The sequence below is a fragment of the Populus alba genome, chromosome 19 (assembly GCF_005239225.2).
Source record: "Populus alba chromosome 19, ASM523922v2, whole genome shotgun sequence".
NCBI lineage: Eukaryota > Viridiplantae > Streptophyta > Magnoliopsida > Malpighiales > Salicaceae > Populus > Populus alba.
In genome coordinates, this window is record NC_133302.1 from 11,097,858 (window position 1) to 11,110,843 (window position 12,986).

At 33.8% G+C, this 12,986-nt stretch overlaps 1 pseudogene; it reads right to left on the reverse strand.

The window, feature by feature from the left end:
* Positions 1–9,111: 9,111 nt before the first annotated feature.
* Positions 9,112–12,986, reverse strand: LOC118027808 (uncharacterized; annotated as a pseudogene).

A 12,986-nucleotide genomic window follows, 5' to 3' on the forward strand; every position in this document is an offset into this window, starting at 1 on the left:
AATTTTAAGGTTGGTTCTTTTGTTTAAATTTTATTTATTAACTTCACCTTACTTTATATTGAATTAATTTCAAGCACTTTACATCAATGAGTAGACAAATATAAGAACTTTTTTTTTTGTTAAATTTAATGATTATGTAATTCTATATTTCTTTTGCAATGTCTACTTGCATGCAAGGAATGAGAAATTCCTTTTTTGTCTATTAAACTATTTAAATTAGAATATGTTAATCAACCTTTATGAATTATAAACTCTTTGTTGTGACAGAATTATTAATGTATGGAAATGACTCATAATGCTTAATGATAACCTATATACTTGTTTATTTATTTATATAATAAATAAACTATAATGATGAAAGTATTGGAATATAGCGTAAAAGTTAATCTAATTCATTTGATGTGAGAATGGCCAGGATGATTGGACAAAGTTCACGTTGCATTTTGATGATTGTTGATTTGAGAACAAGTTCTAGTTGATAACTTAAGATCTCCTGATATAAGAGAGATTTTGTCGAAAATTTGGTAAATTTTATTTGCAGTTGTGATTGTAAAAAAAATCATCTAAGAAACAGATTAATCATAAGAAAATTATGTTTAAATGGTGTGTGAAAATTTGGATTTTTATAGCTAGTATTGCATGAATTGAGTATGTTAGTTATTTTATTGGGTCTTATTTTAATTTAGTCTTGAGTATGTCTTTCAAATTTAGCCTTATTCGTGTATTAGTTTTTTTAATTTCAATAAAAATCTAGAAATAAAAATGTAAATTATTTATAGCTATTAATCCTCTTGAAATTATCATACAATTTTGTTTTGGTTTATTACAAAATGGTATTAAAGCATTATTCCTTGGCAATCATGACTAATGGAATCTTATTTGTTGAGTAAAGTGGTGAGTATGAAGACATAACTAGCAATAATAACATTCACGACAACGTGTTTTAGAGGAGCTGATTCAACAACTACAAAACATTTCATTTAAGATTGATAAGTTAATCAAAGTGTAAGGTAAAATACTGGAATCACCACCAAACACTCTAATAACCTCTATCAATGCACATCACTAGGGGCCATTAACAATTAATTCAGGTAAGACTTTTCAAATTGGATTTTCCCAATTTTAATAAAAAGATCCTTTGGGATGGGTTTACAAAGTGAGCCATTTCTTTAATTTTCATATGGAAGGGAAGGATGTTTCCTAGTTTTAAGAGATAGAAGAAATTGGATTATTAACTAGTTGAGATTCTTTTGTTAAGGCATTACAGGTGCAACTTGGAGCTTCTTAATATGATGATATCATAAAGGCTCTCATTAGCCTAAAACAATAATAAAAAATGGAAGATTACAAAACGTAATCTGAGTTAATTTCAAATTGGGTTAGAGGCTTACCCAACACACACCAACTTGACTGTTTTTTAAAAGGCCTGAGGGATGAAATTAAATTTGACGTATGTATGTTTAACCCTCTCAAATGTTTGGCAACATATAGGTTAACTCGTACATAGGATGAGAAATTGAGAAACATGAAGAGAAGCCGGAGATTTAGCACTACTACTATATTTGAGAAGCCTAGTTTATCTAGAAAATCCAAGAATAGAAATAAGTTGGGAGTGACTATTTATAGGTTAACACCAACCCATACGAAAGAGTTATGTTTTAGGTTGAACAACAACTAGGGATTGGGGAAAAAGTATGGTGACCCTAAGTTATTTTTAAGCTAAAGATGTGGTATCTATGGAATCATTAAAGGAGTTAGGTGATTTAATTGATTTAATGGTAGTTACAGAGTTGAAAGATAAAGTGGAGACTTCATTGCATATAATGGTGGGAAGTCCAAACCCTAAAACCATACAGTTAAAAACAAATATTAATAACTAGATTTTGGTGGTGTTAATCATTAAGCATGTATAATTTTATTCATCCTATAGTGGCAGAAGGTTGGACTATAAATATTAGCTGAAGATCCTATTGGTAGTAAAATAATGAATGATACTATGCTACAAAGTGAAATAAGGTGCGCTGATTTTAGTCTTGAAATTCAGGGATAATAGTTCACTACTCAAGCCCTGATGATTCAATTGGTTGGTTATGAAATGGGGTTGGGTATATAATGGCTTAAGGGATTAAGGTCTATTTTGTGGGATTTCTCTAAATTAATTATGGACTATAAGTTTAATAGGTTATTGGTCGAATGGTTTTGAGTTATGAGAGAAGTGTTTTGGGTTGTTGTTAAATTTGATTGTCATCTTTCACCTTATTTCTCACTTTGATTTTCTCTACTCATGTCATCATATTTCTTTTCTAACTTTATTTGATTATCATATACTTGTTTGTATGTAAGAGGTATAAGAGTGATTGTTTATCTTTTATAATAATATATTGATTTCTAACCCCATCATGTGTTTCCTTCCCACCAAACTATCATGGCCTCCCCAATAAGATGTGACTTGCATACATTGAAACCACATCACATAGAACATCATTAACATACTTCTCAATAAAAAATGGAACCAGGACTTGCTCAGTCACTTTCACCTCACCACAATCATTTAACCATTACAATCTATTAGGTCTAAGATGCGTAATAGTACACAAGTTCAATTTAATGATAAGGGTAAAACTAATTATATTAGTACACTTCCAGTATCTATAATCAAAATACATATCTTGTTTTGTACGTGGCAACATGTATGGAAGATGTTCCTTCTTTGCTTATCAATATCATCTTTATTGACTTGAATGTGGAGGTAATGCCTTATAACCATGAACTCACTTTTAATCGTGCATGCAACCTCTTCATCAATACTATCCTCCAATGATGACATGTATTCATAATTAAATCTTTGTCACCTTCAGACTCTATGACTCAATTATCTCTGATAACTATTATTTTCATGTTTAGACACTCTAAAGCGTAATGCCTAAGCCATTTAAACCTAAAACATTTAACATCATAAGTACATTTAGGCTAAGTATCATATATACCTTTAGAACCTATAGAGACATCAACCTTGGCTTTGGGTGGTTTGGTTTTGGAGCTAGTGAAGTTTTTTGTTCGGCACCTTCTCTTTCTTGAAATCCAACTTCCATGATGATAAAGAACCTGAAATGTAAGTTAGCCGTACATTCCCCTTCCTTTTAAGTTGTCTTTCCACTTTTATAGCCATATGAATAATGCTTTCTAGCTCCACTTAGTGTTGTAGCTCAACAACACTATCTATCTTTCTTTTCAACCCATTAAGGAACCTAACCATATTAACTTCCTTATCTTTAACCACATAAATCCTGATCATTGCAATTTTTATCTCCTTGTAGCAATATTCCACATGTTTTGGCCCTCGATGTAAACTCTATAATTTTTTAAAGACTTCTCTATAACATAAGTTAGAAACAAATTGTTTCCTCATTATAATTTTCATGTCATCTCATGAATCAATATGCCTTTCTCTATTTCTTTAATTGCTCAAAACAAGTTGATCTTACTATATTAGTGCATAATATGTAAACTCGGTGACAACAAGTTTTACCTTTATTTGTTCTGTGTAATGATGACAATTAAAGATCCATTCAACCTTTTTTCCTACTCTGGATATGCCTTTAAATCATTCTTTCTTTGGAAAACAGGTATTTTTAACTTAATGATGACTAACTCTCCAACTAAATCGTCGTGATGCCTAAAGTCCTAGAAATTCTCTCGACCCTGTTGAAACTAACATGCTTCCTAACCCTGTCTAGCCCAACTCTATTCCCTTATCCCATGGATGCAAAGTCATAATCATCATCATGTACAACTTAATGATGACTAACTCTCCAACTAAATCATCACAATGCATAAAGTCCTAGCAATTCTCTATCTGGCTGAATGTTTGACCATGTTGAAACTAATATGCCTCCTAGCCCTGTTCAACCCAACTCTATTCCCTTATCACATGAATGCAAAGTCATAATCATCATCATCATCATCATCTGCATCTGTGTTTTCATCAACAAAGTCAATTTTAACATCATAAATTGTCTTTTGAACAATGTTTCCTCTTTGATTAGCCCCCATCCTTAAACCATCCATCAACAATATTTTATTATCTCTTTAAAGCCAATTCATCTTTTAGATCCTTCATCACTGTAATCAACAACTCGAGTTGTTGATCGAAAGCTTGAATCTGGAAAGTTGTATTTGCTTTTGGTGTTACAAACTCATTATTTTTAGACATATTTGAATTTTAAAAAATTGATAAGTAGCAAGAATATATTCTCACAACTCTTGTGTTTCATAAAATTCAAGGTTTTTCACTTAATTGTTCTCACTATACTTTTTACATCTTAGCTCACCTTCTTACGGTTCTTTCAAAACTCAAAATAAATGAACCAAAGTCAATGGTTGTCGTAACACAATCCAAATATATATAAAGTGACTCAATAATCAATAAGATATTGAAAACAAATAAAATAAAATTATGATTATGATTTCACAAATAGCAAATGAATTCGTACAAAATATGGATAATATGAAGACTTGAAATAAATAAATAAAAGTAAATATTAATGAAAACACTTATTTGAATCCTCAATAACCCAAATATAACCAAAGTAAATTGATTAGGTCAAAACAGATAGTAGTTAATATGTTTTTGAACCTTGACAAAAATTTGACCCGTTACACAATTTAAAGCTTCAGAATTGAAGCCTAGACCAAATGATATCGGAATAACCTCAAATTTAATACATAGTATCCTTATGACCAATAAATAACATATCTTAATTTATAAGTCATTATCGTATTCCAAGGTATCAAAAACTCGTGTATGATTAGTTTACAATATAATTTAACTTAGAATTAAAACCTCAATCAAACGATATCAAAAGAGACCAATTTAATATATTGTGCATTTTCAACCCAAATAACCAATATATCAATTTTGAGGTGATTTCAAGATGGTTTGATTTGGTTTTTCTATTATTTGTATTTTCGTGACATAATTGAAACAAGATTGAATAACATCTATTCTTCCTCTTTTTTTGACCTTTTATGCTATTGATATGTTTATGGACAATAACAAAATGAAATAACATTTTTTTTTTTGTAATAAGATGCCAAAAATACAAAGAGAAGAAGATTGGAAACACAACTAAACTTATGGAACAAATAAGAAAATGAAATTTTTAGAAAGATATGACCTGATTTCGAAGCATGGCTCTGATACTAACTGATATGAATCTTGTGATTACGTGGTCACACAACCCATAAAAAAATTGATAACAAATCCTTTAAAATAAAAACAGGTTTGTTAGAAATGTGATACAATGAAAAATTATTTCAAGGCACCCGCACTATTAGAATAAGAACTCTTATTTTATGAATACTAATTCATGAATAAGAAGTGTAAAAAAGATACCACAAAATCAATTAATTTTCAATAAGTCAATTTACTTTGTTAAATAACTAAAGAATGCGAGAAATCCTCTCAACACTAAAAAACAATAGATCATAAATTGAATAAAAAGTGTTTCTTACAAGGAGTTTTTATACTCCAAACAAAAATACATTGATGGATCTATCCTAGTGGACTGTTTTGAACTCACTTACAAAATTGATCCAAAATACATGATTAAACCTGAAATCCTAAAGAAATTATTAAGCTTAGATAGGTCTTGGGTTGTAGCTAAAAACAATTAAAACCAAATATAAGTTAAGCCCAAACAATCATAGACTATAGCTGAAACAACTAAAACCAACTAAACCCATAAAATAACAAAATCAATGTTTAAACATCTAAACATATTAAGAGAGTGTTTGTCTACATTGTTGCATCTATGTGTTGCTTAAAACGCAGATGCAACAACATTTGGTAACAAAAAAAATATAAAATACTATTCATGGGTCCCACCAAAATTCACGTTTGAAACGCTGAAAAATAAAAGCAGGTTGTACCTGTTTCTTTTGCTGCACCATGCAGCATTCCTCGTACTGTTCACTCAGTGAACAGTACGAGTGCATTGTTCACTAAAGTGAACAGTGTTTTTTTTATTTTTTATATATCTTTTTTTTTTTGAAAAATCAACATCCCTCCACATTGTTCACTTAAATTTTTTTTTTTTTTTGAAAAATTAGCATCCCTCCACACTATTCATTTTTTTTAAAAATCCTTTTTTTTTTTTTTTTGAAAAAATCAACATCCCTCCACAGTGTTCACTTTAGTGAACAATGCACTCTCACTGTTCACTAAAGTGAATAATGTTTTTTTTTTATATCTTTTTTTTTTTTGAAAAAATCAGTTGACATTGTTTTTCAAAAAATTAGTTTAAGGTGAATTAAATTTATTTGTACTGTAATCTCAATTTTATTCCTAATAATATTTTACTTAATTTTATTGCACGCTCAAAAAATCATGGAAACTATAGTTCTTGTCGGATGAATTTTATATGTAATAAAATTGTAGATAGTTTAATGGAACAATAATTTTTTTGTATATATAAAGCATGATTTATTTCACGATGTAATATCAATGGTTAAATCTACAATATTTAAATTAAAAACTATAAATATTAATATATATATATTTTTAAATTATTTATAACCTCAATTTTAAAAGCATTTTTAACCAAACACATTAAACTACTTTTTGTTCAACCTCAATTTCAGCCACAATTTTAACCAAACACCTATTTTTTAAAAAACCAACCTCAACTAAAAGTACTTTTTATAAACAATTTTTTTCAAACCACAAACCACAACAGCTACGCTAGGGGTGTTCATGGTCTGGTTCGGTCTGGTTTTAACATAAAAATTTAACCGAACCAGAAAATACTATTCCTTATTAATATAACCCGAACCGAACCGAGAACCAGTTCAAACCGAACCGGTTTTGTTCGGTTCGAGTCGGTTTTTTAGCCTTAGAAACCACAAAAACCGAAATCAATTAAATAAGAGAAAACTTGCCGAATCACAATCACTTGACAAACTTGGCCGAATCACATTAAAAAAAATCCTTGTTGAAAACTTTGAATCCAAGCTCTTCGGTTGAGATCTGAGAGATCTCTCTTAATTGAATCATAATCACTGAATCTATCCATATTAGAAGAACTACATGTTAACAAAGATTTTAATATAAAAGAAAATGAGTTGCTTTAAACCTTCCTTGTGCACAGAGAAGAGGGAGAGGGAGAGAGGGAAGGGCAAGGTCACTGGAAAAGGGGAAGGGGGGGAGAGAGAGTAGGGAAGGAGAGAGCGGGGAAGGGGGGAGAGAGAGTAGAGAGGGAGGGATGGGTGGGGTTGCTGAAAAGGGAAGGGGAAATGGAGAAAAGGGGAGGGGGGCAACTGGAAAGGTTTTGCGGAGTGGGGCGGGCTAGAAAGTTTTTGTGGGGGGTATTTATTATTAGGTTTAGGATGTTTCCTTTTATATATTTTTTTAGATTCAATTAAACCGGTTCGGTTTGATCCGGTTAAATCGGTTTAAGCCTTTTTAAACTGGAACCGAACCGGGTGGTTTTTAAAATTTTTTAATTGGTTTATTCGGTTTTTTCTATCGGTTTGGTTTTTTTAGTTAATTTTTTCTCGGTTTTTTCGGTTTAATCGGTTGGTCAGTTTTTTTTGAACATCCCTAGCTACCGCAATACCAAACACACTCTAAGACAAAGACCAATGCCATTGTGACTTAATCTACCCAAAAAAAAAAAATCGCAAACAACAAGTTTATATAGGTTGCCAAATTTTAAAGAACGAAAAAGAAGCTATAAGAAGTAGATTCATTGCTTAAATAACGTGTGTCGCAGTCGTCCTTTTATTTCCTTAGAATCAAGAAAAAATTATTATCTATAGTCTTTTTGGAATTGAGAAAAAATCTAACACTTTTTGTCTCCTTGGAATTGAGGAACAATCTACCACTAGTGCACCTTGCCACTTATTTATCCCCTAAGCACTAGAAAACTTGTTTGTAGCTAAACAATCATTGTAGAATAAGAATTGATGTTGACCTTTTCTTCCTTAGCAACTTTGGAATCGTTGCTAAACTTGTATTCCTTCTAACATGTGGAATTATTTCAAAAATATATAAGTAATATGTTATCATATATATCTCCAAATAAAATAAAGAATCCTTGCCAATCATAAAATTCAAAAATCATAAGGAAAAATAATCCTAAACCAATTAGAAAAATTATGCAATTTACGTATTGTAAATTTTAATCAATATCAACTATCTTACCGAACTTTTATTGATTTAAAATTTTACCCCAATATAGAACAACACTTTTAAAATTATCTAATAAAATTTCAGCTCAATCCAATAATCAAATTTGAAATTATATTTAATATTATAAAACCAAATAATAAAAAACATTAAACCCAAAACAACTTCTTTAGTCATTTTGGTTCTTGAACTTGTAATGGACTTGTTGACCCCCCAATTAGATTTGTCGATGCCATAAAATGATATGCATCAATATTTCTACACTACGGCACATAAATGGGTCATCATGGTGGTTCACTGGGGCAGGACAGATTGTGTTTGACATAAAACGAAAATCAAGAGTGCCTCTTTCAAGTTCCATTAAAATAGCACCTCCCTTTAAAGTTCCCAGGAAAAGCCAACTGAGCTTCGGAATCTTATAAAGGAAGCAATCGCTAAGAGTTGTTGCAGGCATCAACAGATAAAGATGAACATCTTGAGATATTTTCCCTGCATCGTACAAATGTTGCCTAACTGGCTTCTAAGCACATATAAACCCTAGCTGTAGAAAGCCAGCAGTGTTGCTGATGTCAAATTTAATTGATAATTCACATCCTCAGCCCAACCAACACATACATGTAACAAAACCATCACCATGGACTAACGGTGCTATATACAATAACATGTTGCATTTCTCAGAGCAGCCAAACTGTGCAGCTACACTATAAAAAAATCTGAAACAATTGTGTTGCAACAGGTCCGCAGAGAGATGACGAGTTGCATATCACTCTTGCCGGTATGCTAGAAAAAGCTCTTATAAAATTAATAAATGACCACATAAAAGATGGGGAAAAAAGGTGGGGAGAAATTTGAAACGAAACAATATACATCTGGAATTGATCAAATTCATTCTACATATTGTAATTTACAATATGTAAGGATTTCAGAAAATCTCATCCAAACTACTCTCTCTTTGAGCTAAAAATAACCATAAATAAATAAAATTTCAAGAAATCAAAACCAAAACTCATTCTTGAAGAAATCAGATCAATAAATTAGAAAGCAATCAAAACCCATCTACTAGTGGTAAACCAAGATGGCTGACCAAACTAAGAAAAAAAAAGAGCCCATTCTCACACAACTAGACCAATAAGGAGAACTCAAACCATAAAACTTCCTTTCCCTTTTCTCTGCTACAATGCTTATCCTCCATCTGAATCACATGGGCTCAAGCTTGAGCTGGAACTAGCGCTTGAACTATGAGATTTTTCCTTCCAGCCTTTGGCATCCAATATGCTCGAACTTGAATTTCAAGATGCTTCATCAAATCCATGCTCGGGTTCATGAGGAGCAATTGTACTGGTTTCTCCAACACCAACTCAGTGGTGCTCGGTTCACTCTCCTTGGTGGAGGCCACTTAAGTTACTTGTACAGAGCTTGATTCCACAGCCTTGGTGGAATTCACTCCATTTACTTCTACAGTACTTGATTCAATATCATCAGAGGTTTCCTCTTCATTTATCTGTGAATCCCTAGAATCAATCTCCTTGATAGAAGCCACTCATGTCCTGGTTTATCATTCGGATCCAACAACTTTGGCAGCTCCTCAGTATTTCACTCTGAAACCAGCTTCATGGCGATATGAATATCCTTCAAAGATCTTGCTTCAACAACTGGCAAGCCTGAACAGGTTTGCCCAAGATCTTTGGTATCATCCGCCACTTGCTGCTGCTCAATTGCACTGGGAAGGATGACCTCCTCAACTTCTACTCCTTCATGAAGTTGCCTGAAAGCCAAGTTAATGTCTTCAATCGTTTTAGCTTCAAGGACCAGGATCTCCTTGGTAGATGCCAAGTCATTTACTTCTGCTGTTGCATCCCTTGAATCCACCAGTTCCTCAAAATTCTCTTCTGAGGCTAGCTTCATTGCAATATGAATATCTTCCAATGATTCTGCTTCAACAACTTGCAAATCTGAATTAGTTTGAAGTTTAGGTTCATCCTCAGCTAACAACATTTACTCCTTCATGAAGTTGCTTGAAAGCCAAGTCAATATCTTCAACTGATCTAACTTCAAGGACTGGAAGCTCTGGCTTGACCTCCGTCTGGCTTGAATTTTTTGGCAAGAAACTAACTTCAGGACTAACGCTAGTATTTTCAGGTACTTGTTCGTCATGGAGTGACTCGCCGACAACTTCTTTTACACTTAAGTCCCCAATTGTACCCAATTCTGACAACAATTCTTCATCAATCTCCTTCATCTCATCTTCCTCTTCGTTCACATTATCCTCAGAAATGGGGGACCCATATGTTTCTCCTGGGTAATTATAGCGTTCTAAGACTTGATCCTGCTAGAGCCCAAGACTTTTTTCAGTAACAAGTCCATGGTCCTTGAAGCAGATAATTCAGTGTCTGCTAAAAACCTGCTCAACTACCAGTGGAGGATAATCTTTTTCCAGTACAGGCAAATTGCTATCTTCGGAAGTCATCTTATAACTAGAATAGGCAGAATCCAACTGCTTATTCCCATCAACAATGATTTCTGTAACAAGACTCAATGAGTGTAGTTGATCCTGTTTGTGATGAGAGCTTTCTGACCCCATTCTGACCATAAAAATTTGAATCCAGTCCAGACAGCCCAAGCTCTGCAATCTCATCCCCAGTATTTTCTGTAACTCCTGATCTTATTTCACTTTCATCTGGTGATTGTGCTTGTGAAGAGCCTTCAAGCATCTCTTTGTAACCAGAAGTAAACTTCTCCAAGCTCTCAACATGTGCTTCAGATACTTTATCTTCAACCATTGCCAGAGGGGAACCCCTTTCTGATCTGTGTGTGTCAGAAGAAAGAGAGGAAAAAGAGAGAAAAGTCTCAATTGATGGGGGGCTTGAATCATAAACAGTATCACTATGTTGACCGTCATCCACCACTGCAGTTGTCAAATGAAAATCTGAATTATGAGAAGTCTGTGATGAAATGCCAGATTCCACAATATGATGGCCTCTTGGATCCAAAACATGTTCTTGATTGTCATCTGCCAGTCCACTAATTACATATAAATCAAACTCTGGTGAACATTCCTTCAAAATACCGGAATCAGCAATTTGATAGCCTTTTGACTCCAAAGCAGGCTCCCTATGTGAACTTTCATCCATCATCCGACTTATAAAATGAAAATCTGAATCAAGAGAAGATTGTGTTGAGATGTCACATTCGTCAATATGATCATTTCTGGACTCCAAAATAGGCTCCCTGTGTTCATTATCATCTGCCAACCCTCTCACAAAATGAAAATCAGAATCAAGTGAAGTTTGGGTTGAAATGTGAGAACCCTCAATCTGAAAGTTTGCTGGCTCAATACACATTGATCCTCTTTTCACATCAGATATTTTTTCATCTATCTCTGACAATGAGGATAGGCTTGATCTACTGCTGTAATTCTCCTCACCAGGTCCCATACACAGAAGAATTTCACTTGGGTTAAGCTCCTTAGGAGTTGCCCCTTCTGATTCAGACAAGCCAGAATCTACTTCATGATGGTTTTCAAAGACCCCTGGTGTGATTTCAGCCCCATCAAGGCGAAAATCACCCTCCTCAACCTGTTCATCATCCACAGAATCAACCTCTTCAGATGATAAACTTCCTGGTTCAACAAGGAGAGAGGCATGGTCAACATCGGAAATCATTTCTATTTCATGAGAAACATCTACTTCATTGATCCTCTTGTCCTCCTCCTCCAGAGCTGAACTCATGAATAGTGATGTCAGCTTTCTTGTTGGAATTTTGTCAAAGCCTCTTGGGGTTTTGTTTTTGGTTCAAGAGGATGTCATAGTCTGCTCTGTCTTTCGAATATTATCATTACGTGTAAGATGCCTGTGTTCCTTCTCTGTGTAGTCCGACAGTGGCAATTTGCTTCGCAATTGATGTCAATACATCAATGTAGTTTCTATTGTTATTTACAGGAAGAATTGGACACCCTTGCTGAGAGGTACCCTAGTCGCTTCACTGTCTACTATGTTTTGAATCAGGTTAGTTGCCTTATGCAAAACATTTTTGTTGTTTGTTTCTCCTTTTCATTTCCTTAAATACTCTTGCTTTCCTGTCCCCCTTGCATGGTGCTTGAAACTCTTATTCTCTAGATCTTGGTGTAGAAAAGTTATTAAAGATTGCAATTTGCAGATTCGTTAAGAAAAGTGGATGAGTCTTCTATTCTGTATGATGGCATGATCATGGTTGCGTAAACTTGTGCTTGTATTCTGGCTACTGTTCTGCTGGTAGGTCCTTCTTCATAGCGCCACCTAACTGAAACAGGTTTCTCATGCTCGCTGGGCCATTGATGTCTGTTGTAAATGGTATGGTCGATGATGACTGTGTGATTGATCAAATTTTCTTGTTGGATGATATTTTCTCGGCAGCCTCCTGAGGTTTGGGATGATGGTGTTGCCTTTGTATCCAAGGAAATGATTCAAACCTACTGCCCTGCACCAGCATCAGATATCTACAAGGAGTGCTACTAATTTCCATCATGCAATCTGCAGATTCTAAGATGCGGACCATCACCTATGAACAGGGAGGGCCATGACTGATCTCCTTGAAGCTTCTCTTGGAATGAACAAGGCCATGACTGCTCACCTTGAAGCTTCTCTTGGAATGAACAAGGCCATGACTGCTCTCCTTGAAGCTCTTGGATACGCACCTGCGATGATGTTCCCTCTATTTGGATGGGTGTTCATCATGGGTTCAATAAAAAGACTAAATTGGTATTTTGGTTCCCCATGTCTGATATCAACTGCTAAGCTTGGAGCTGGGGAAATGGAACATT